Consider the following 27009-nt stretch of genomic DNA (forward strand, 5'->3'; position numbering starts at 1 on the left):
GTGCTGTAATTCCTGATAAATACTGCGAACCTCAAAGCTGAATATATGTCGACCACTGGAACTTAAACCGAAGAGGATGATGAAGGAAAAGCGGCAGAAACGATTTCGAGCGACCAGAGAGCCTGCTGTGTAACCAGAGCCTGCTGTATCCCTTCCTTCCAATCGACCTGGGGACTCCGAAAACGAGGACCCCGACCCAGAGCCTGGTGAGACGCATTGGGATCATAAAGACCTGCATTTTGAGCCATCCCACGCGTTGCTGCGACCTTGCGTTGTTGCAATACCCCAATACCCTGAGACCTCAAGCCATTGTGCGGTGCACAGTGTTCCAAATTCCGAATCTCGCTGAAACTTCGTGGGCATCTTGGTGGATCTCCAGAGACACAAATCGAGTCTGAAAAGTCCCCTCAGCAGAGTGCTGGACCTTTGTAGCAACGAGAATCCAACCGCGATTTTCTGTCTTCTTATGTGCTCCTTGAAAAGGCGCCAAATCCACAGAACCGCATTCAGCCGCGAGGGAAACCTTGCCTAGAGCCTTCTTCATCGATCCCTGCTGCAAAGTCCCTTCTGAGGTCTTGTTTGCAGTCTCCATGACAAGGAATCCATTGACCGGGTATGATATGATATGATATGATATGGCATTTGTAACGCGCCTATACACAGGTGTTTCAAGGCGCAGTCCCTGAAGTTCTCCTGCTGCAAAATCTTCTTCAAGGCTGAGGTACTGTGTTCGCTTGGGTATGTACTTACCTTAAGCCTGTTAGGATTTCTGTGTAGCTATGTGGCGTTTTCTGTGACTGGGAGGTCCCTCCTCCAGTACACCGAGTCCCACTGCTAGAATCCTGCTAGGGTGTCTTCTGCGAAGCCCCTGGACCCTCTTCTAACTCTAAAATGAAATACTTACTTGTTTGCCCAGTTTTCCTAAGGAACTCTGACTTTTGCTACTAAAGAACCTATTCTGACACTGCCTGTTGGTCACTAGTTCTAGTGATCCCCCTTCTGCCACTGAGAACACTCATGTTCCAAGAATAAGGGAAAGACTGTCAAGGGATTGGGACTTCTGCCTAGAAAAGAAAATATGTGTTTTAAAAGTTACTTACTTGTAAAGAGTTGTTATGTAACTGTTCACTCTTAGAATTACAGTTACCAAAGTTCTTACTGATCTTGAATCTGTGATGCACTATTCTTAAAAGTATGGTTAACATATTTTCTTCCTTAGCAACTGTTTTGCCAGTCTAATAGAAAGTAGATGTGAAGGTATTTTACTCTCCTGTGATTAGGTTGTGCCTCTTCCCAAAAGTAAAGTGTTAGTATCACCAGATTAGTCCCTTGAGGGTAATTGTATGAGTGTCCCCCAACTGGGTCTTTCTTCCCCTGACTTGCTGCTAGCCTGTCCTTAATAAGTCTGTGTTAGGTTGTTGCCTACTAAGAATAACTTTGAGTCATTCAGTAAAGTGTGACATTGGGTTTTACTTTCCCCTTCCTTGTGAGGTTAACAAAGTATGTGGGTTTTACTTACCTTGTGTTAGCGGTGTGCCATCCAAAATAAGTTACAAGAGTTACTGCTTACCTCAATCTGGGGTTCCCTGATTTCAAAAGCATCTGTAATTGTATATTAAATCCTTAGGTTTTACTCACCTAGTATAACTGTGTGTTATGACAAAAGTAGTTATAGGTTTTTACTGCACCTAGAACAAGTGTTCCGCTATTCACCAAAAAGTGTGTTGTCCAGTTGACTGATTAAGTGATTTGTGCCGAGAATCATTATACAACTGGAAGGGTCTACTGCCCTTGCATTACTGACTGTAATTGTAAAAAGTAACAATTGGTTTTTACTCCCCAAGAATAGGCTTGACCTATACTGAATGTGTATGAAAAGGTTTTGACTTCCCTAGAACTACTGTTAGGTACTTCAAATAAGGTCTATACATGGATCTGTGTACTTTCAAGTATAGTGTTGTGTTTTTATACTGTGATTTCATATAATGTGTTAGTACTTACTTAACCCCTAGATTCATCTGGGCCTACTTGTATTTCAATAAATCCTTTATTTTTACAATACAAAGTGTTTCAGTGTTTCTTTGGATCATTTGTATGACAATTTCGCTTGTACTGATTCTACAGCCCTCTCTCCCTCCTTAAGATAAACTTGGCTGCTCTGTCTACGCTATCATGAACTCAGGTGGTACAGCCGTATACTAAGAGTGGAGTCTTGTACCATAGTTGGACTTCAGAAAAACTGTCCTAACAGAGAGAGAGACACAAAATAGACATAAGTCACTGCTTATATTTAGTGAATGTCCATTCAAGGTGCACTCTGTGTCTTGTATGCTTTAAAACCATGCGTACCCCATTTGTAATTGCCTCTGAGTACCTGTAAGTGACTACAGTGAGCAGAGTATCATGCCATGCTGTAGTCGTGTGTCGTGACTTGTACAAATAATTCGGTGGGGGAAGGATACCTACAGGTATCCAGTGATCGAACCCTATCAAACTACTATACACTGTACCAGAGCTGTCAGTTCACATGGGGTGTTTTGAAATCTTTTCCCCCAAAGTCCACCTGTTCTATTAAACTTTGGTTTGTTGCTGGGAGAGGTTTATCTCTATCTAGGCTTTTATTCCTTTGGAGCAGTGGCTAAAACCAACGTTTAATGGCAATTGGAGTGACTACGGGCAACCTTTGCCTTTGAATTCCATACACCTGTCATCTTTTGCCATTGCCTCTGTAACTGTGAGCTAAGCCTTCAAACCCCCTTCGACTAATCAGTGATTGTGAAGGTTGCGGTGTTGCTGTGGTGATATTGTCAAGTGTGCGCTTAACTACTCTATGGTAGTAGGCTTGAGAAGTGGCAAGTGCCTCATGGAGCGGGCACCTGTTCTACCCAAGACAGCTGCAAACTTAAGTAAACAATCCACTGTCGTGCCGAAGCCGATGTGCACTCGCTTGGGAGATGAAACAAATGTTAACGGCTCAAGTTGTTCAAGGTGGCCAGGAACGTTTGGACGAATGGAGTGTCTGTAGAAGAGGCTATCCCCTCTCGAGATGTGAACAATGTGTGCAGGGCCAACAAGGCTAACAGCGTGACTTATCCTCATGTACCTATTGAATGTCCAGTGAGTGAGCAAATTCAGCTTTCAACATGTGATACTTTATGCTCACTAACTCATGTGGACCCAGAGGACTTGTTGAACTGTTTGGACAAGAATTTTGTTTCAGATGTTTGAATCTTGGCCCCAGTTGTGCTCTCCGAATTGGGAAAATGAGTGCGCTTGTATTTGGGGCCACCTACACCACGTTCTATGCTACCATCTGCGATTGATGAGGTTTGCTTATACAATCACGCTGTTTCATAGCCCTCGAGCCCTGGGGCGGTCTCCCATGAGAAGCTACCTACTGTTCCTTTTCTGACACCCCAGGTATCCATTTTAACTAATCTGTGCCTGCGACCCAAGTCCAGGGCCCTCTGCGCTATGGAGGCTCTACTAGTCTATTTGTTTCTATGTAGCCTGTGCAAGGGGTCCACATCACAAGCCAAGGGCCACTCGTGACTAGTGTTCATCCACAGGAACCTTCTCCTATTGACATTCGTTAATTTACTGTTCTCACCAGAATCTTGAATTTGTTTGACAAAGGGCATGACACTACATAATGCGAAATTCGAGAAGTGAGGTTGTACTTGAAGGAGATCTATGCTAAAATGAATTTCTTAGAAGGCTTGGCTTGTTGCTTTAAAATGGTGAATGCTTATATACGGTCTGTGAGGAAGGTAGTGTCTGGACGTTGATTGCCTGTCAGACTCAGTCGGTCAGTGATGAAGGCCTACACCCACTCCATCATGCTCCGCCTATGAGGCAGGCTTCGCTGGTTCAGGAAAGTTGAGTCAACCCTATGATGGGGAGAAATTCTGTGATGGGTATTAGACCAATTGGGCATTCCTCTCTGTATCCTCCACCTAGAATTAGAGATGACATCTGGGACATTGTGGTTTCAAATATGTTCAAACTGGCCTTGTTCGAGAAGAATGTTCAGAGTCTTCATAACACACTGGATGGTGGATCTACGGTGTTGCTACCCGAGGTTGAGGGTTGTACGAACCCGCCGGGGCCTGTTTCTTCACAGTAGTCCTACTCCCCTTGTGGACCTTATTGTGAAAAATCATGAGCTGTCCAATCCTGGGCTAGTAGTTCCATCTCACCAGACACAAATAGTGCTTCCCCATTCTCCAGATTCCGTTTTCTTGAATTCCCGTAGTATAAAGTGTAAAGAGAGCAAAGCAAGAAGAAACGCGAAAAAGAACTCTAAGAAAAATAATGAGAAAAAAAACAAAAAATATGCTAGCAATGAAAATTCATGGGCACAATTACTCACTGAAATCATTACATAATCTACCCATGGAGGATGAGATTATTGATCCTAACACCTCAATTTACACTATGGATCAAGGGTCAGTGAAAGGGGTTGATTCTAAGGGGGAGGTATCCATTTTAATGGCACAACAAAGAACTAGTGATATGCAATCTACCTCACAGAAGATGAGCTTGGCCACAGGGACTCCTGTAGAGACAGGTGTCTTATCGGTACCAATGTTGAACACCACCTGTGCTGAGTCTGCGGTTATACCTTCTCTTTTACCACCTTGGGTTTCACCGACAGTCAAAGGTAAATTTATCTCCTTCTTCTCCTCCGTTGGGAAAACTAATAATAGGGGAGAGTTGATGTCAAGGGTGACCAATGAGGCATTGGGACATGTTGCCCCAATTGCTGTACCTGTTCGACCGGTTCCAGGGGTGTTGGGGGTAACTGCCTCCCTTGATCTGGTGGAAACAAAAGAAAGAGCCTGTAACTACCCTAGTCAGCTCCCCACAGAGTGATCACTCGCAGTCAAGCCATGAGCGTTACACTTCGAAGCTTATGGGATGGGAAAGTGATTTTAAAACTAGGGGAACAGGTAGACAGAATAAATCCAGTTGCTGGATATATTTAAATTAATTCCAGCATTTAGACCTGTGCACGCTGACTATATTGAGTGGGTCAATTTGCCTTTGGTTAACAACAATTGTATGATTTGTGGTCTACAATCTGCCATTTCTAATCTTATTTGAGAGCAGCAATGCAATTTGCAGTCTTTGGGCGTTTAGCTGTATGCTATCGGCTCCTTGGAGGAGGCCAATGAATTTCTATCATATTGTACACAAATGCCTATTGCAGTATCAAAAGACTTGCAGCTAAGTAACAATGCTTCTCCCTTAGCAGATTCAGTGGTGGCTCAATTATCAGGATTGTCCAAGGAAGGTCCGGTTTGGTCGTGGGTTGAACCAGCCCTAAACACTTTTTTGGCTATTAAGCAGGGCTTGTTTCAACCCTAGCCTCTGGTATATTAGCATCAGGCATGGAATTTGTGTGGACTGAATAATCTCAATAGATGTAATCTTTGACAAATGTAATATACTCTTGTTCCAGGAAACAATGGCCTACTCCCATTTTGAACTTAGAGGTTATTTGACCTTTACTACTCCTGCTATACGAGCTGACTCAGGTCGACCTAGCGGTGCATTAGCAATTGCAATTGATATGGATATAAAAATTGCAACGCAACTAGACCATTCATCAGATGGTCTCCTAACTGTATGTATCAACTCTATGGTCAGTTCTATTTGTTAATTTGTACTGGAATCCAGCTAAATACAATTTGGAGGGATTTCTTCCGAATTTATCAGATCTACTTGCGAAATTGGTTATTTCGTGCCCTCAGTGTTCCATTATTGTAGGGGGAGATTTTAATTGTGACTGCTCTAAGGGTTTTAACTTTAACTCAAGTTCTATGCCTTACCCCGCGACTTCTTTAAGTGGCCAAAGAGGTTGTGTTTGGAATCAGTTTCTCTCCAAATGGGATCTACAGCAATTGGAGTTGACCATCAGAGCTGTTTTCCCCATACATACATTGCACAGGGGCAACCTCTATTCTAGAATTGATTACTTTTATATATCTTCATCTGTTAAGGCAAATTGTGGACCCGTGGATCTCCGGGATCCGAGCTTGGGAGACCATCTGATGTTGGAGTTTATATTTGCAGTTATAGTGCCAGTTTTTTAAATTAATCCATCACTCGCTTTTCTTTCATTTGATCGACTGGGAATGTCATTGAAATGGAATCAAATATTAAGTGATAAATGTACCCGTTTATTGAGGGCAGAGGTAGAGTCAACTGGGGTGTTGTCTAATGAAGATCTGTCTTCCTTGGATAGGGCCGCTATTTTAACTGAGATTGTGTTGCTGTGTCTAAAGTGGACTGCCGGCTCAACTATGGCTGCATCTTAGAAACCAGCTCTACATGCATTCGATGGTAACGTTGCTGCCTCCAAACGATCAAAAAGTAGGAAAGTTGGAAATGTGCAGAATCAAAGTCTTAGTCAGGTGCAATATGCTAAAGAAAAAAAACATATTTGTCAGATTCATAAGCACTTGGTTAAGTCTTTCAGAATAGATATTCATATAAGGGATAATCAGATAATGCTTAAACATCTTTGCAATAATAAAACGGGAGCATTTAGGTCCACCATTAACAAAACCATTGGAACATCTCGGGGTACCATGGAGTCTCTGGTTTCTGAGGATGCATGGGTTACGTTTTTTACTGACAAATATAAATAACCGCAAGCATTTGCTGATGTGTTGGATCCATGTGAGGGCACTTTTATACAGGGTCTGTGTCCTTGGGAGGAGGAGGATATTATGTGCACCATATCTAAATTGAATCCATCGAGAGCTCCGGGCCCGGATGGTATTCCATCACTTGTTTTAAAAACAACCCACTCCTTTGGGCCTCGTTGCTGAAAATTTAATTTGACATTGTATTACAATATCATGGACTCAGTCCCTTATAATCTCTATTTCCATCCATTAGATGCTTCCAATTATAGGCCCAAAGCCCTTACTGATGCCTCTTTTAAGGTTTTTGCACTTTTAGGGCCTTAGAAACTGTTATGCAGTAGTCAGCCCTCCTCTTATACCTTATAACTTATACCTTAGTGATATTGATGACCTATGGAATGCTTTTAACATAACACCAGTGAGATTGGGCAGGCTAAGACTGCATTGGCTGGCTTTCGCTGATGATCTTATCTTTTTTTGATAGGACAGCTTTGGGGCTACAAGCCAAATTAAATCTCTTTTTGCAATATGCAGTAGCTAATAAATTGCAAGCTAATGCCAACAAATCTAAAATTGTTCAAAATCCCATAAAATCAAAACAATGTATTGGACTATGTGTGTAGAGAAAATTGAACACTCTTTGGAAATGAGATATTTGAGGTATAACCTAGGTAATTCTTCATCCATTGGTATGTGGAAAGCTTCCTTATTAGAAGAATTCCAACCTCTTTTATCACATATGAAATGCCTATATGCTAAGCTGTGTACATTTTAATTAGTGACCCTCATAAATTTGATGAAGATCGAGCCTATCCTACTTTATGGATTAGATATGTGTTTACTAGATTTGGGTGATTACTTGAATTGTTTGCAGGGACGGGTCTGGAAAGAGGTGCTTGGTTTTTGTACTTCTATGCCAGATGCCATTATTAGGCATGCGTTGAACTAATCTCCCTACGTACCGGATACTGATGGAGGCAGTTCTTCTATTTTGTAAAACTTCTAAACCTGCCTTGTAATTCACTATATGTGGACTTGGGCCTAATGTTGGGTTTATTCATCCTCCAATTCTGTCAATTTATCCAGGCAAAGGATGTGTTCTCTTCTTTGTGATATTGACTCGAGTGAGGAAGAACTCATCAACTGTCCCTGTAGTGTAAAAAATAAAAACATTTCAGTCATGATTCGCTCTGTACAGTTGAAAACCTAGTAACCTACAGTTTATATAGGGAATATGCCCAATTCCCCAGGAAGAGGCATCAACTTTGTACATGTATAAAAGGCTTTCCATGCAACAAAGCATGTGCACTTTTTATGCGCTTTCGGTTCAATCAATTAGCAACCAGGGAATGGACTAAGTGTTGGGCATCCTTTAAGGCATCAGGTTTAACTACAAATTGTCGTGTCTTCAATAATATCGAACACCTGGAAACGCTAAGACGCTGGGTAACTGACTGTCCCCACTTTAGATTTACTAGGCTTGGATTGTTCAAGTCTGAGGTACATCTTGAACCGGAGTATGCCCAAAATCTCTTTTGGTCTAGACTTATCTGGGGCGAGAATGTTGCTTTGATTTGATCTCTATATCACTTTTTAACCATCATTGAATCGCAAATTACAGGTCTGTGAATATTCCAGTTGAGTATGAATTATTATATTGTTGTGCTTTTAGTTGGTATAATGAATTATTTTCACCAGCCGAAGTACCAGGAACTACTGCTTGCCGCTGGAACTTTTGGCTCCATTAGTTATCTGTGAAGCGGTATGCTTACTTCATATGGCTTTCAGCCTAGAGGACTATATCTTTAGTCACTGACATAACTGGAACCCCTAATTTATACTTTCTTTATATTTCCCTGCTTTAGAGATATTTTTAATTGTTTTGCTGCATTGAGCATTAAGCTCCGCCCCTCCCATCCCAGAATCCTCAAAAACAGAGGTGGGTGCGCATTAGCGCGCATGCACCAGCTGAAGTACCAGGAAGTACCACTTGCCAGCGTGGCGAGCGGCCCTTCTATACTTCATTTCTCGTAATATAACTAACTCAGAAGTGGGTGTTTTCTGTACCCTGCCACTGAAGGACTACAATTCTAAGTACAAAATGTATAGTGACACTTGCAGAAATTGTACGTGTTGAGAACTGGATATTCCTTGAAAACAGGCATGCCTTAATTTGCCGAAATTGCGACCGCGTCTCTGCAAACGAAGCGCACACCCCACTGTAACAACTGTGATAGCAACGCAGTGAGTAAATCCCTGTTACCGAGCTCCCCCTCGCGTAAGAAAAAGATGCCTCCTCAGGCTCCCAATATAAGGCCTAGTTTGAGCTCGATAGTTTATCCGGGTGAGACCAGTGTAATTGTTGTCCCTGATTCACTAGTAGTGGCAGGCTTTTCTGGTACCCCGTCCCATTCTCCATCTGTTGTCCCGCCACCTATGGCCTTTCAATGCCCTGCCACAGCTTCACCAGCTGCCAAACTCATAACTCACCCTTCCGCTTTACCCAAAAACAGAGCGGCGTCCTTGACCTTAATTCTGGTCCACACGTAACTGCAAATGCCATTCCACACGATCCGGACCCGCTGACTGAAGCAGCCACCACCATGCCCAACATATTGAATCAAACACATTTGTTTGACCACAGCAGATGACAAACGGCTAGCTATGTAACTCCGCCGATACATACTTTCCGAGAACAAGTAAGACTTCCCTCCCGCAAACTAACTGAAACAGATGAATATGGTATACCAACCCTTGAGAGCAACAATATGCTGTCACAATCTCCGATAATGTTCGGACAATCTCTACAGAACTCTTCAGTTTTGTCTTTATCTTTCTCACACCCAACTCCCTGCAAACCTGACACTACACTACATTCCTCTTTAGCACCCCAAACACAGGCATCCTCATCCACCTTAATGGATATTACTGTAAAATAGGCTGTAGTCGGATGTAGGTTTAACAATTTTAAGATTTATTGCGGTGTTAACCTAAACAACAGCTCTCCTTGTGCACATCAAACAGTATTAGTTTTCATGAGGTTTGGTTTCCGTGAAAGGGTTAATGAAGTCCAGAGTTCAAAAGAAGCTCCACTTGGCTTCTCGCATCTTAAAAAGGGAAAATAAAGTCAACTTAATTATTTTTCTCCACGGACCTTAGCCTTCAGTCTGACTCGCCCTCTGTTCACTGGGTTAAGAAAACAAAAAGACAAAAATCCACACGGAAGGCACAGTCCTTGATTAATGGTTGACGGCTGGCGCTTCTCCTCAGCGAGTCCGCCTCTGATAGGAATCTCCCCTGTGCCTCTCAGTGAGCCTTCTAGTACGCCCAGTCGCAATCACCTTTCCATTCCTCTCTGGTCTCCGGCTCGACTTGCAGCTGTAATCAGAAACACCTGGTGAGCTCTCTGTTGCTGCATTTAAGCCCCTCTCTGCTCCTCCCCTCCCTTCAGTCTCCAGCCAGTTTTCCCTCCCATTCCCCACATCTGCAGGGCGTTTTCTTTCCTCATTCCACCCAGTTTCATGCACTGTTTGACCCCACCCTGTATGTCTCTGGGGCCACCCATCTACATGCGGGCTGACTGCATTGTACCAGTGCCAGTCTCTGGTACACCTATTTCCATGCTGTATGATTGGGTTGTACCTATGCCGTTTTCCCTTTTTAATTCTGTCTCTGCCCCCTCCTTGGTTTCGTTTCTCGTGGTGGTTTCTGGGACATGTAGTTTTCTTTTGATTTGCTGTGTTAACCTTTTGTTGGCTGGGTCTCATTACTAGAATAGGGTCCTCCTTTGGTTCTGTTGCCTCTTTGACCACCTCACATACCCCCAACCCCGGGAACTAGGCCGTTCGGGCATGTTCAAGGCCCTGGACAAGTAATCAGCGACTAGCTGATATTTTCCGGGTTTATGTACTGTAACAAAATGATAGGGTTGAAGGGTTAAGAACCACCTAAGGACCCTATGGTTTGAGTCTTTCTGGGTGGCTAGCCATCGAAGAGGGGCATGATCTGTAAAGATGGTAAACTTTCGACCTAGTAAATAATAACGAAGATATTCAACGGCCCACTTTATTGCCAGACATTCTTTTTCTAAGGTGGAGTATGGTATCTCATGTGGGAGGAGTTTTCTACTGATGAAGGCTGTTGGGCAGAGGTCTTGTTCTGATCTTTGGGATAGCACGGCACCTAGACCACATCCTGATGCATCAGCCTGTAAATAGAAGGCTTTTGAGAAATCTGGGCAGTGTAGAACCGGTGGGGTTGATATTAGTTGTATTAATTGGTGAAAAGCTTGCACAGCTTCTGGCTTGATTTGAAGTGGCCGGTTGGTTTTTAAGGCGTCTGTCAGTGGTGCCGCTATGGTAGAAAAATGCAGTATGAATCTTCTATAATATCCTACGAACCCTAGAAAGGCTCGGATCTCTTTCCGGGTTTCCGGTATTCGTAATTTTTTCAAAGCCTGTATTTTGTCAACCAACGGTGTGATTACTCCACCTCCTACAGAATATCCCAGATACTTGGTAGTTTTGGCTGCCAGCTTGGTTTTCGTGGGGTTGATATGCAGTCCTGCCTCTTGTAAGGACGTAATTACTTTGATTAGATGTTCTAAATGTTCCTTCCAGGTTTTACTAAAAATCACTATGTCATCCAAATAGGCAGCTGCGTATAGTTCATGAGGTTTCAGTACCTTATCCATTAAGGCCTGAAAAGTGGCAGGAGCCCCGTGCAACCCAAATGGTAACACCGTACACTGAAATAGACCTTGGGGTGTTGCGAAGGCTGTTTTCTCCTGATCCGCTGGGTTGAGCGGTATCTGCCAATATCCTTTGGTTAAGTCCAAGGTACTCAAAAAGGATGCAGCTCCCAGTTTCTCTATTAGTTCATCTATCCTGGGCATAGGGTAGGCTTCATATCTGGAAATGGCGTTTAGTTGCCTAAAGTCCATACAGAACTGGGTGGTACCATCTGGTTTGGGTACTAGTACCACCGGTGAACACCATGCGCTCTTGGAGGGAATAATGGTACCTAGTTTCAGCATGCTCTCTATTTCTTGTGCAATCTACCCTCTTTTTGCTTCAGGGATTCTATAGGGTCGGAGGCGTATAATCTTGCCTGCCTCGGTTGGGATTGAGTGAGTAGCCATATGAGCCCTTCCAGGTAGACTCGAGAATGTCTCTGCTACAGGGCCCAAGGTGTCAAATAACTCAATTCTTTGGGTGTCGCTTAATTGTTCCCCCAAGCCCACATCTTGTAGGTTACCAGCCGAGTGTGTGACCATTTGTTCCGGGACCGACATCTCTACTAGAGACGTACACAATATTGCTGAGTCTCCTTCTTTCCACAACTTGAGTAAATTAATGTGATAGTTCTGATGTTTGTTTTGTCTATCTGGTTGCTCTACCTCATAATTAACTGGATCCAACACCTTTGTTATACTATATGGGCCTTTCCATTGGGCGAGCATTTTGTTTGTGTGAGTGGGTAATAACACCAGCACTTTGTCTCCTATTTTAAGCGTCCTAGGTCTGCTTCCTTTATCATAATACTTCTCTTGCGTTTCTTGAGCCCGCCCCAGGTTTTCCTGAGCATAGTCTCTGAGATTTCCCAGGTGATTTCTTAGTTCATTCACATATTCCGTTAGGGTTGTTTCTTCCTGTTGTTCCCAAGTGTCCTTAAGTAATCCCAAGATAGATTTTGGCTGTCTCCCAAATAATAATTCAAATGGGGAATACCCTGTTGAGGATTGAGGTGTATCACGTAAAACCATCAATACCCATGGCAGTACTTTCTCCCACCCCAGACCAGTGGGGCTGGTTGCTCTTTTTATCATTTGTTTGATGGTTTTGTTATATCTTTCCACCAGCCCATCAGTCTGCGGATGGTACACAAAGGTCCTTAAATGGTTGATGCCAAGGGTCTTGCATACTTCTTTCATGACGCTCGACATAAAATTACGTCCTTGGTCTGTTACAATCTCCAGGGGAATTCCCACTCTAGCGAAATAGGGTAAAAGTACATCACATACTTGTTTGGCAGACATTCCTTTTAATGGAAATGCTTCTGGATATCTAGTGGCATAGTCCACTACCACTAGTATGAACCGGTATCCTCGGCTGGTAGGTTCCATTGGACCCACAATGTCTAGCCCTATTCTCTGAAATGGCTCTTTGATCAATGGCATTCTTTGTAAAGGGGCTCGTGCTGGAATATGGGGGCTTGTTTTCTGACATATTGCACACTCTTGGCAATATTTGGTTATCTCAGCGTAAACTCCGGGCCAATAGAAATTTTTCAACACCCTTTTTATGGTCTTGTTCTCAGCTAGATGTCCCCCTGTGGTGTGATCATGTGCCAGCTGAATCAGCCCTTTCCTGTAGGACTGGGGAACCAACAATTGCTCCTTCTTTATGTTATCAGATCCTTGGGTTACTCGATAGATTAACCCCTGTTTCTCTTTAAAGTAGCGAGTAGTAGGTTGGACCCCGCTAGTGTCTAGAGCTTGTTCCCTGGCCCTTTTTAATGTTTCATCCAGCCCTGTTTCTGTTCGAAATGAAGGCATATGGTCCCCCACCTTCCAGTCTATGATGGAAATGTCTTTATACGCTTCCTGATTCACTCGGTTTCTCCTTTTGTGGGCCTTAGATAATTTTTCCAGACTACATGCCCCCAATAGTTCAGTTTTTGAAAACGGGGCTTCTCTCAACCATCTATCGAATTCAGGTAGATCTGTTCCTATTAGCACCGGAGCGGGCAAGGTAGGAATAATGGGGCGGCTTTGATTGGCATCTCCTGCCCCTGTATTCCCAACACAATGTCTTTAGATGGATACCCTTTTACATCCCCATCGGCTTCCGCTGTCCATCATTGCTTGACGGGAATGTCCATCCACTGTGACCTCTATCACGTAAGGCAGTCGTTTCCTTCTGTATTCCTGCGCTTGCATGGACCCGATTTCCATTGGTTCAGTTTTTGTTTTTTTGGAACAGAAACGCGCAATATGCCCCCACTCTCCACACTCAAAACATTGGGGTGACGGTCCTTTGCTTAAGCCAGCCCCATTAGTGGGTCGGGGTTCGGCCTTGTTCCTGGGTTCGGTTCCTGGTCCTTTATAGGTTCCGATACATACTTGGGAAGCTTCCACACTTGGTCTCAATTGGGTGGCAGGGAAAGGTCGGGTGCTCCCTGCCTTCTGATATGCTGTTGCCACGTCTATTGCCTCAGCCAGTGATAGATGGTGATGTTGCCTCACCCACCTCTGAATTGGTCCTGGTAAGGCATCAATGAATTGTTCCATCATTACTTTATCCTTAATCTGTCCTATTGTGGCTGTGCCTGTTTGCAGCCATTTTTCCGCCAAATCTTGCACTCTGTAGAACAATTGTCTTTGACTTTCACCTGGTTTCAATCGGGTTTCTCGAAACTTGAGCCTGTAAGATTCTTCATCCATGCCGAGTCTTTCCAAAACAGTTTTTTTAATCTCGGTATAAGGAGTGTCTCCGGTGGGGTTAGCCGCTTGGTATGCCCCCTGCATTACCCCTGTGAGCAAGGGAGCCAGATAGAAAGCCCATCTGTCCTGTGGCCATTGGGCTGCTCTAGCTATTCTCTCAAAATTTACGAAGAAAAAACTGGGGTCTTCTCCTACTTGGTATTTTTGTAATACCGTAGGCGGTATTACTGGATGCGTCTGGGTCGTGGCCACTGCTTCTCCCAGTATTCTTAAGGCTTCCCGTCCTTGCTCTTGGGCAGCACTTTGCACTTGTATGGCCTGTTGGAGTGCTTGTCTGTCCGCCTGCGCCTGGTGACTTTGCACTTGTAAAAGTTGCTGCAGCTGCTGTTGCCCTTCTGCGAGTGCCTTTACCACAGCTTCCATGTCTTCTGCTTGGGCGTTCTCTTGAATCCCACCGCTGCCACCACTGTAAAATAGTAGGCTGTAGTCGGATGTAGGTTTAACAATTTTAAGATTTATTGCGGTGTTAACCTAAACAACAGCTCTCCTTGTGCACATCAAACAGTATTAGTTTTCATGAGGTTTGGTTTCCGTGAAAGGGTTAATGAAGTCCAGAGTTCAAAAGAAGCTCCACTTGGCTTCTCGCATCTTAAAAAGGGAAAATAAAGTCAACTTAATTATTTTTCTCCACGGACCTTAGCCTTCAGTCTGACTCACCCTCTGTTCACTGGGTTAAGAAAACAAAAAGACAAAAATCCACACGGAAGGCACAGTCCTTGATTAATGGTTGACGGCTGGCGCTTCTCCTCAGCGAGTCCGCCTCTGATAGGGATCTCCCCTGTGCCTCTCAGTGAGCCTTCTAGTACGCCCAGTCGCAATCACCTTTCCATTCCTCTCTGGTCTCCGGCTCGACTTGCAGCTGTAATCAGAAACACCTGGTGAGCTCTCTGTTGCTGCATTTAAGCCCCTCTCTGCTCCTCCCCTCCCTTCAGTCTCCAGCCAGTTTTCCCTCCCATTCCCCACATCTGCAGGGCGTTTTCTTTCCTCATTCCACCCAGTTTCATGCACTGTTTGACCCCACCCTGTATGTCTCTGGGGCCACCCATCTACATGCGGGCTGACTGCATTGTACCAGTGCCAGTCTCTGGTACACCTATTTCCATGCTGTATGATTGGGTTGTACCTATGCCGTTTTCCATTTTTAATTCTGTCTCTGCCCCCTCCTTGGTTTCGTTTCTCGTGGTGGTTTCTGGGACATGTAGTTTTCTTTTGATTTGCTGTGTTAACCTTTTGTTGGCTGGGTCTCATTACTAGAATAGGGTCCTCCCTTGGTTCTGTTGCCTCTTTGACCACCTCACAATTACCTTTTGTGCAATGAACACAACTATCATGTCCCAAGTTAAATTATTTGACACAGTTTATGCAAAAATAAATACACCAACAGCTCTCATAACGGAGCTTCTAGATTGCGACTTACATATTATATCGGCATTAAGAGACTGAGGCCTTACCCTTCCAGCATCATCACTGGCAAAGACAAATAGAACTGCTCTCTCACATTCTATTATATACGACAAGTTGAATTCAGCTGTAGCAGAAGATCCAAAACTTATGGGCTCTGCCCTACCTCTTTTTGATCATGTGATTCGTCCAAATGAAGGTATTGTACTTCCCTTGTCGCCTCAGCTTCTAAAACCTCCTAAACAAACGAAACTCCCAACTGAGTGGAAAAACGCTCTTATACTATCGTCTCTCCAGGGAACAAGTCTAAAACCCCCCCAAAAAACGGATAAGCCCCCAGTTCAAGGGGAAAAAAACTAAAAATATGAGCAAACCGCTCGTATCTGCAAATTCGAGTACCAAGCAGTTCAATAAAAATATTTTGGTACCCAAAAAACAATCTGGCAAGGCCTCGATAGATGTCATCAAAAAATCTCTTAAACTAGTAAAACCGCAGCCTCTTGGAACAGTTCATCTATAGAACCCTATGCTCCTCTATATGACTTGATCTCCGCTGCTGAAGAACAACAAAATATCATTGCTACTGCACATGTGGCATCCAAGTCAATATGTGACACCAAAGCAAAAACTAGAGAACTGGCAAATTCCACGTGCGTGAATCATGATCAGCTCATTATTGAGCAGAGACGGATAGAAATCCGCAGAGAAGTAGATCGGTATATGTCATCCCAGAATCTTCCTGCATCCCTTACACAAGTCACAAATCTAGTTACAAAACCCCATTGCCATGAAACGCCACTCTGTGTAGATTCAAACCACATGCAATGACTTAAACAGAAGCCACAATCTTTGGCTGAAAGCCCTCACATCCATCTCTTGCTTAATACACTTAATAGCGATGATTCACATAGAGCTGAACAACTTAACCCTCGAAACAATCCAATATCACCACCTGTTTATTAAATGTCGACCCGCTCCTTATCCATCATACGACCTTAACAGAACCAGTGTTCTAGCAATATTTGCTGACATTCCAAGCCTAGAAGATATCAGCTCCTCTGACCTCGACCAAGTTGAATTTCTTGACGTCATGGACCTATCAGCAACCAGACTCTGGATTAGATTAGGTGTAGTCCGGAACACTATCTGGAAAGCAAAATCAGAACCTTCAGCTCTGGGATTCATAATTTACCAAGACTCGTCCTACATTTCAATAGCAAATCAGAAACTCCATAATAGAAATTTGAGTCTTAATCCCACTTTCCCTACCCAATTCATTGCAGCCAATTCTACACTCCTAGTTCCCAGGTCTAATGACTGAACTGCAATTGCTTCTACAACTTGTCGATGTAAGAATTATGCTACATAACTAGCTGATATTGATATTGTTTTTTATTACTATCGCGCTCGTACACAAGAACTCCGCTTTACCCCGACAAGCAGACCAGACATCGACCCAAATCTCCCTAGCAAGTTGGAACACGCGAGGCTTCACTCATCTACTAACCAATACTGAAAATCCCTTCGACATCCATGACATAGTAGCTCTATAAGGAAACCTGGTTATCAGTAGCCCTGTCATGGGACAACCACAGTATCGTCTTGCTCCCAGCCAAGCGTGCCTCCATAGGGCGACCGATGTCTGGTCTGCTTTTCGGGGTAAAGCTGAGTTCTTGTTTTACAATCAAAGCATAGGCTTCTCCTACTCCCCATATGCAGCTAGTAAAAATCTGATTCTCTTCCCTTACTATTGCCCTAATTAATATCTACTGGAATCCTTTGGGAATACCCATGGACATCTTCTTTCACGACCTAGAAAACATTTAGGATCTCATTCGTCAATGACCTCTAATCACAAACATCATCCTTACAGGTGATCTAAATCTACATTGTTTCTCTTCTGATCATCCATCAATGAGTTTGATGAAATTACGATGGACTTCTCTCATGAACGATAGAAACAGGATCATGACTAACGGCGCCTTGCCTGGTGACGTAAAGCACTTGGAGAAGAGACCTACAAGAGGCCACTATAGATTACATTTACGTGGACGCAAATCTATTTGCTCAGGGCAACAAGTTGAAGGTCATAAAACAAAGAAACAGTTACCAGGAGATGTTAAATCTCACATGAACCGTCCAACTGTGCAAAAATGGCTTGTGCAAAACTCAGTATAGAGGCACTCTCACTCTTAATAATGGGTAGAATCGTTTTCGATGGTCGGAATCTACATTATACAACTTGAACAACCATCTTATACCGGCTTATAACAGAAATGCCTGTCTACAAGACAACCAGTATTGCACGATCTTACAAATATTTACACTACACGTAAGTGGAATAGGGAAAAATAATCATATAAATATACACATATACAATGCACAAATGAAAGTGAGGAAAACGCAATTTCGGAGAGACAAAAGGTTAGCACTCTTGCTACCTAAAGTTTTGCAATGCGATGCTCTCAAAACTATAAAAACAAAGTATAAGAACTGGCTTTGAAGCCGAAAAGCTTATACATTTCAGAAAGACGGAGAAAGCATGCTGAAGGCAATTGCCCAGAAGAACTCTGCTCAGACATGGGCCCTTCTCAATGAGGCCAACTCTATATCGCAGGACGCACTACAAATTAATGGAGTCTCTGAATCTCAGTGGATAACCCATTTCACCTCTACGCATGTCCCTCGTCTATAACAAAAGAACATCCCATATTACCAGCGAGTGACTTTTATGTCCAGATTTCTGCAGATCATCTCTTACATTACACACAGAAATGCAGTCACTCAAGAGCCCCTGGCCCGGACGGATTATCGAATGCAATGTTTAAAGATCATCCCCAAACTTGGACAAAAATCCTCTATAACATCTTCAAACATGTAATACAAACTGAGCGCTTAACATCGTCATGGAGACAATCAATAATCCCTATTTTTAAGAAGGCGGATCGTCAATCGCCTACGAACTACAGGCCGATAGCCTTGCTTGATGCCCCTGGGAAGATTTTCGCCAGGTTTATTTTAAGAGACTTGAATGAATGGCTGTCCAAAACACAACAACGAGATCCATTCCAGACAGGATTCGTTGCTGGACTAGGCACTCGTGTCAACCTTCTAACTATATCTGCCATAACATCATATTGTATTCAAACAAAACAATCATTATACTTTGCTTTCGTTGATTGTCGTTCTGCCTATGACTCTATATCGAGGCAAATGTTAATCGATAAACTGATCCTTGCTAAGTGCCCCCCGAACATTATAACTCTAATCAATTTGTTACATTTAGCCATCTCTATTCAGATACGGCTTACTCTCAATCGCCTCCTTTCAGCACATATCCTTACACACAGAGGCCCCAAGCAGGGCTGTATTTTGGCCTCAGCACTATTACATGTTTTTATTCTTGATATAAAAGAAAGGTTTGCCAAAATTGTTACAGATGCTCCAAAACTAGGAACTCAAGCAGTTGCGTGGTTATTATATGCAGATGACCTTGTGTTACTGTCCAGAACTTTTAGAGGTTTTCAAAGACTACTTAATCTACTGGGCTTCTATGTAGAGGAGTACCTGCTCCAGATCAACCTGTCGAAAACACAAGTAATGCACTGTGTTAAAACGCAATCTAAAACCAACATTCCAGCGTGGACCCTGCACTCTAAACAACTGCAATTGACTCATCACTATACCTATTTAGGCGTCAATATAAATGATCGGCCTAACGACAGTCTGTACCTTACTGTCATTGAGTCAAAGCTTATATCTACCATATCGCAAGCTAAAACCATTCTCACTAAATATGGTAAATTCTCCTGCTGCCCTGCTTTGATCTATTACAACCAAAAAGCTGTACCGATTCTTCTATGTGACTCTGAGACCAAAGATATCTTCCAGCAGGATTCTGGGACAAAACAGAAGGTCGGATTTGGTTTGCATCTCCCCAACTGTGTGCCTGTGGCCACAATTTGTTTCGATTCAGTCTAATATTTCTACGCACAAGCTATACATGGAAACGATGTGCCATGTTCAGAAAGTGCATTCTGGCACCTAAAACAAATATATTACTTAGTTTCTTAGCAGCCTACGCACTCAGTTCTGCACACAAATCCCTGTCCATCTGGAGATCAACGGCATTAGAGATTTTAGCTTTTGCAGACATCACACTAGACCATTTAATGAATATCCCGATGCGGGCAAAATTGAAACTTTACAAACAAGAATTGATCAAAACTAAAAAAAAATGGGATTCGTATGTTGACTTCAACCCCAAACCTCTTGGTCTGAAAAGAATTCATACATTAGCCAGTTACTTTGCTAAAAGCCTGTCCGCCAGATCCAGGAACGCCTATTTGAGATTCAGGTTTAATCTATGGCTGTCGAATAAAATCCTGTCCAGTCGAGGCATAATCGACGAAAGGATAATAAATGTAGATTTTGCAGACTCGATAATCTGAAAATCTACAACATCTATTCACAGAATTCATTATGCTTGCTGAAAAACCTAACATCTTTTTAAATCACTGTTTTGATGATTTGATAATATTAGACCAAACTGCTCTCTGGCAACATATTTTCTCAACCAACCTGTCAGAATAACTGCTGTCAAATTTCTAGAGGCTTGAAACTTGAAAATGTATTGTCTATCATGCAAATGCACTTTGACTTGTCTAATCATGTGTTTTGTCTAGAAATAATACACTAATAATCTATGATGCAAGATCTCAATATCATTACATCAGTTTGGCCCTCCTAAATTATCTTTTCATACTGTATAATGGAGTCAGGTGTGCTTGCGTGAGATGTTGTGTTTTCACTAAATGTTAGATATTACTCCAAATTAAGTTACAACAATAGGGCCCAAACTCTCTTTACATATGCAAATTGTAAAAGCAGCTGGCACAAAAGAACTTGTGTATGTTGCCCAAAAGATTTTCTGTACTTAAAGTGTTTTATTTCACTCTTTCTTTTGCTTATGTCTTTCCTTTTTCTTTAGCACCAAAATTGCGATGTGTATTATTTAGTAGCTACTGGTCACGAATTCTTTGTTGTAAATATTCAATGTTTATTTAAAAAAAACAAATTTATTCTGTATTTTAACTATTTTAAGTGTATATTGAGAATAACTTTGTTATTCCTTTGTAGTATTTTTAGAAATTGAAAGTTTGAATACATTTCAGCCATGTCAATTAAAAGAAATTAATTATTTTGTATATTCATACTTTTTTAGGGATGTTTTCTGTGATTTGTACCTTAAAATCTTTAAGATTTGATTATGTGAGATTAATTGAAGTAACTTTTGATAACACGGTTTCAGATTTTGTCATTTTTTATATGTTATTAAAGATGTGATGTCTTTTTTTGTAAAGGTTTAAATAAACTAGATACAAATAAATCAAAAAAAGGTAGCTCCTCTCCAGAATGAACATGGCATGATAACCTGTTCTGAGATGGAGGTTGCAGCACACAAATAAATATAAATATATATTTTGAATATGAGTCACAAAAGAATGCGGCGAAAACACGCAAAGTGTAATTCTTCAGATAGCTGAAATTGTTGAGTCAAGCATTTTTAATTAGGATCTTGTTAGATTGCCCTTACCTGTAATTCCTCCTACCCGGTGAGATGCACTTCACTTACCTTCTTTACTTAACCGCATCTGTTTCCCTGCGGAAGGAGTTCCACCTCCCCATTGTGGGGCGGAACATCTTCTGCAGGGTCTGTTTTTTTACTTTTTAAATTTGTTTTACTTTTCCCCCCGCTTTCTATATTATGGAAAGCGGGGAACACACCCTGCAACCCCCGAACCCAGAATGCCGAACAAGGGGGCAGAGGACACCCCCGCAGCCCCTGCTCCCCTTGTTCGACATTATGGGAATTCTTTTTTTCCCCATGCCGGATGCGCAGTAAACGCGCATTCAGCATTCTTTTTTCAGAATTTTCGGGCAAAATGCACCAGGCAGCTGAATTTTGAATGGGATATTACTGTCAGGGGAGTACACCAGGTAGTCTGAAAACCCATAAAGAAAAGTCCTGGCAGGTGAGTACAGCGGGCCACTAAATCTAAATAGAGATTCCTGGCAGGGGAGTATACCAGGGAATCTGCAAAAGTACAAGAACACTCTACAGAAATGTTGCTGACTGTTGCAGACTGCTGCAGAATGTATTTGTTTAATCAAGAACTTTGTGAGTCCATTGTAGCCGAAAAATAGCAATTTTTCACCCTATATTTGGTCATTCTTTGGAAGGGAACCACCCTATGGACTCCAGGGTCTTTTTCCTTGAAGAACAATTTTTGATTGGGGCTATTTTGAGTTTGAACACTTTTCACCAACATCAATCCAAAGACATTTCCTTACATCTTTTGTTGTTTTGTTTAAAGTGTGAGGGTCAGCGTAGGGCGTTTTGGGCCGCAACAATGACTTTTCAGTTACTGACATAGACAAATCTTTAGTTTTAGCTTCTAGGTTGGGAAATCTCCTCTTTAGAAATGGGGTCAGAGAGGCCTTTTGTCACCCCCTTTTCATTTAATAAAGTGTTTTTGTTGGAAAATATGACAAGCTTGTGTCCGGCTTTCATTTCTGACCCCTCACACATTGTAATCAGAAACTTGACCAAACAACTGCAACAACGATATCAATTACCGGAAGGAACATTCCAGATCTGAAATCAACACCAGAAAATAATCAGCATACAAAATTACCTTGGAAGTGCAGTCACCAAATGAAATATGCGTTATGCCCCGATGCGCTCTGATCACAGCAGCTAGCAGCTCTATAAATAAATCAAACTACAAAGGCGACAGAGGACATCCTCAACGCGTACCCTTCTGAATGGCAAAAGGTTTCAACATATAGCCATTAAGCAGTCACTGCAGCCTTAACTCCATTATATAGAGCACCAAAACGCAGCAAGAATCGCAGGCCACAGTTTACCTTAATCAAAACCTGGCTGAAAAATGTCCAATACACCCTATTGAAAGCTTTTTTAGCGTTGATGCTAACAGCCGCATAAGCATCAGCCGAGTGCTTCCTAAAGTGAACAACATTGAACAGCTCTCTGATTATCATAACTATTCCTACCGTGAAGAAACCCTTTTTGGTTTTTGTGACCAGATTTGGCAGCAAATTATTGAGTCTCCAAGCATACATTTTATCTAGAAGCTTAACATCTGCGTTCAATAATGATATTGGGGTGAAAAAAGTACCACAATCAGAATGGTCTTTGCCCGGTTTTGGAATTGCGGTAATCCAAGCGGCCTGCATAGAACCGTTAACTGCTTAATTTCTTATAATTTCTGCATAGAACTGCGCCAAGAAAAAGGCAAGAGTGTGACTAAAAGTTTTATAGAATTCATTCAAGAACCCATCTGGTTCTGGATATTTCCCAGCACACCTCGCCTCCATATAGCCTGCAACGTCTTGAGAGGTTACCTCTGCATCAAGACAAAGTCTGTCCCCTCTATGAACGCAATAAGTGATGCTACCAATTTCTGATCTTTCAGAATGCCTGTTTTCATTCTCCATCTATTTATTTATTAGTAATATTCACATAACCAACAATGGCTTTACATATAATAACAGCGGACATACATTCAATAAAAGCAACAAGTTATTATACATAATCTAAAAAAAGGTCTTTATAAAATCTGAATAATATTAATACACCATCCTATTAGTACAAAGTGCCAATTGATAATTATTTTAAGATAACTAACTACTTGATAAAATTCCATTAAATAAAAAATCAAGTTTATATCATTACCACACATCAATGATCCCATATGTCATTTATAGTACTATTCTTTCCAGTGTTGTCATAGGCTGCCAAGTATTTTATACGCAAATACTGTAAACTTTCACACTCACATAAAATGTGTTTGGCCGATTCAATATTTAACATTCCACAAAGCCTACATTCTCCATCTATTATAATTTCCTTTTCTCTGCTCCAAAGTAATCACCATCTCTACCAATGCATGTTTCACAATTCCTCTTTCTCTAATCATTGTATTCTCCACCTTCTCTATAAGTCTGTCAGTTATTAAGAATAAATCTAACCTTGAATATGAGTCATGAACTGGTGAATAGAAGGAATAGGCTCTAGCCATAGGATTTAGTGACCTCCATACATTGACTAAATTAAAGTCCTCTATAAAGCAATTAAGGGCCTTACCTTTATATTGGTATATCTACAAACGGCTGAACAATTTAATCTATAGTCTTGAACACAGTTAAAATCTCCCCAAATGTTGACTCTCTCCCCCTGAAAATTAATCAACGAAGTTGACAGATTTTGAAAAGAAATCCCCTCCTGATGTACATAGTCCATACACAGACCCAATTGTAAATAACACCCCATCAAATAAGATATCTGCCAATAAAATCATTCCCTACCTAACTCTATACACCCCTTGAACAAATGCTTTGACCCCCTTTCAATCAGAATACAAACCCCTCTAGATTTCGAATTATAATTATTCAAATGTTCCTGCAAATATATCCTACTTTTCAAGCAAATCTGATCCTGATCTATTAAGTGTGTCTCTTGTAATCCAACCACATCAGCTCCAGCTCTCCAAATCCTAGCGAGAACCTTATTTTTTTTGTTGGGTCAATTCAGACCTTTCACGTTCCAGGTGAAAAATGTAAGGGGTCTCATTTATAACCTAAACAACCTATATTTACTTTTAATAACCTTCCAGGTATCGTTCTCAGTACAGGACAGCACAATTTGATCCTGTTATGAATAAGTACAGTCTGCTTTGTAATAGTTATGGTTGATTGAGTGCAGAGAAAGTTGGATTTCACTACATCCATACACCACACTGACAACATAAACAAAGAAAACAAATACAAATCAACACCACCAAACAATATCAAAAACACTACCGTCTGTGGCAGTACAAGCAGCCAGTACACTTGAAACATCACAATAGAAAACTTCATTCTATGCATGCCCCCCAGAACTCCAAGCCTCCAATCTGAGTTAAAAATTAACAGGACCCCTGCCCATCTACTGACTCAAATCAATACCCACATCAAATTAAACAATCAGTGTTTCTTACAACAAATTGTACCACCCATCCCACCACTTAGTCCCACTCGAAACTTCCCACCAAATGCACTGTGCAAACATATTTCTAACGCTATACACTGCCGTTGCATAAGTGGCCAGATACATATACAGTGCAGTTTATCAACATCATGGATATCATTTTCCTTATTTTTTTCAATCAATAGTTAGATTGATAGACCACATAAACAGTGTATGACCAGCTCTCATTCACTCCAGTATGTGACCCAACCTTTTATACCCAATATCTTAGATCCATCCCAAATCATCCATGCCTTCCAGCTAACTATAAACTTGATAAAAGGCACATAATTGACCTGAGTTCATGGTATTTGACAAATATGAGACCATTTTGGAGTCGAGATTATATAAAACTCCATATAAAGTATAGGCCACCTTTCAATCAAAGCCATACTCTTCACTTCAAATGCTAACTGAAATGTGACCTCCGTGAACACACAGTGCAGGTTTCCTTTTGACTAAACATGTCACCCTAATACAACTTTAAAGCTGTACATTTTGTAGCTATATGTATTTCTTTAAAAAAACAAGTGAATTCAAGGGAACCTTTCAATAACTTTGAAGCATTAAATGTCAGATTTCAATAGATACGCATACCGTGTATTCACGGAGTACTTTTAAAACTGCAGGATGACTTGATCCCCAATCCTTCCCAAGCCCTCAATTGCTTTGTTACTCCCATTGTTAATCACATTCACTGTGTCAGCCATAGGTGTGTTAAGCCTAACCCCAATAATGATAAAACTCTAATCTAAGTAGCTCACTAAATGGTAAAAAAAATCCATTTGAAAGAATAAAACTCCCCATGCAAACTATTGCCGTACATGCAATATAGAAACAGCATAAATCAGAATGCAATATCTGAAAGTGAGTAACGAACATCTTCACAACACATATACGACTTAGCTCGCCTCTCATCTAGCATCATGCCCAATATTCAACTTGAAAGGGTTTCATGATGTGACCGTTTAACCTTCAAAAATGCTATCCTACTACCTTAGAGAGCATAATGTGCCATCCCCACCTCAATCGGTCAAAATAAACCATTCCTGCACACGTTCCCATCGCACACACATGTTTTATCACTAATTACCAAGGGAAGGATATAGGGCTCACTACCCCTATATCCATATTTGTTTTTGATTCTATCCCCTATATCCATATTTAACAGTATGCTGCAGATTGTTCCAATTAATTCAACCCCCCCACCACCCGCCCTGAGTCACGTTGCGCACTCTTACACTCAATGTATTCAATGCATTTCGAAGGGGCTGGGAGCGATAGCCAGCATAAACAACTGATTAAGATGATGAATGCAAACCACCCACCACATATGGATGGTGCAGACTTGGCTAGTCAATGCCGCGCACCAACTGGACTGGGAATGCTCTCTGGGCCAGATTTGAAGGGACGCACATAGGCCTGCCTGCCCTGCAAACAGACAGGTGTCACATAGGTGGCCGAGACTGAACGGGGTTAAGGTTATGAATGTGAGTGGATGCCATGTGTGAAAGGGACTGTGAGGATCGAACGGGGCAGATCAGGACAGAGACGCAGAGATGCTCCTGCACCCCACTGGGAGAGTATACAGAAATTCAACGCCTCACTTCCAGGCAGCAATGCCAATTAACCAATCCACTAACAATTTCAACCCTCTGCATACTCCTCTCAAACTCTAACCAAACACAACCACAAGCCTACAACACAACAATCTGCACAAACTTGACTACACTGCAACAACAAAACAAACCACACATAGACTTGCACAACAACACACAATGACTACCGACCGTAAAACACCCCAACCAATGGACCCACCGGGTTGAGGCCGCCAAGAGCACATCACTGCTCTCTTGCACTTCTCCAGCTTACTCCCACTAACTCGCCCCCCCTTCCCTTTTCTTTCAGAGCCGCCAGAGTGCCAGGGGACCACCAGTGGTGATAGTGCGCAGTACAAATATCGTTTAACATTAACATAACTCAATAGGTCCTGATTTACAAAGCGTTTTTGCAAAGGGTTTTTCCTATTGAAAAAAGCTTTTGTAAATCCGCCCGTTGTCTCGAGGGCACCCCAAATATGGCCAGCATCAGGTGAAGACCTGCGGGAAACACTTGGGATCTCACAGCCCACACAGAAACGGAGAAGCTTTGAAGTTGGTGAATGTGTGGCAAGGGCCGCAGTGCTGCACCGTCAGTGGCTTTGTTTTAAGTGCACATGCGGTCGTATAACAATAATGCAGCCAATAGTAGTGTCTCTTGCATTTGTAAATCCTGTTCCCTCTCAGTCTCACAGTATCAGGGCTCCAAGACAAATAGTCCTTTCATCACCCCATGCACGAGCTGCTCCAATTGAAGAA

General features: G+C 42.1%; 1 protein-coding gene across 11 annotated transcripts in view; it reads left to right on the forward strand.

Moving 5' to 3' along the window:
* LOC138526830 (protein-L-isoaspartate(D-aspartate) O-methyltransferase-like) overlaps positions 1–27009 on the forward strand; it is a 1059036-nt gene that overhangs the window by 615471 nt on the left and 416556 nt on the right. The window lies entirely within an intron of this gene.

This window comes from Ambystoma mexicanum, chromosome 14, assembly GCF_040938575.1.
Source record: "Ambystoma mexicanum isolate Mex_15411 chromosome 14, UKY_AmexF1_1, whole genome shotgun sequence".
Classification (NCBI taxonomy): domain Eukaryota; kingdom Metazoa; phylum Chordata; class Amphibia; order Caudata; family Ambystomatidae; genus Ambystoma; species Ambystoma mexicanum.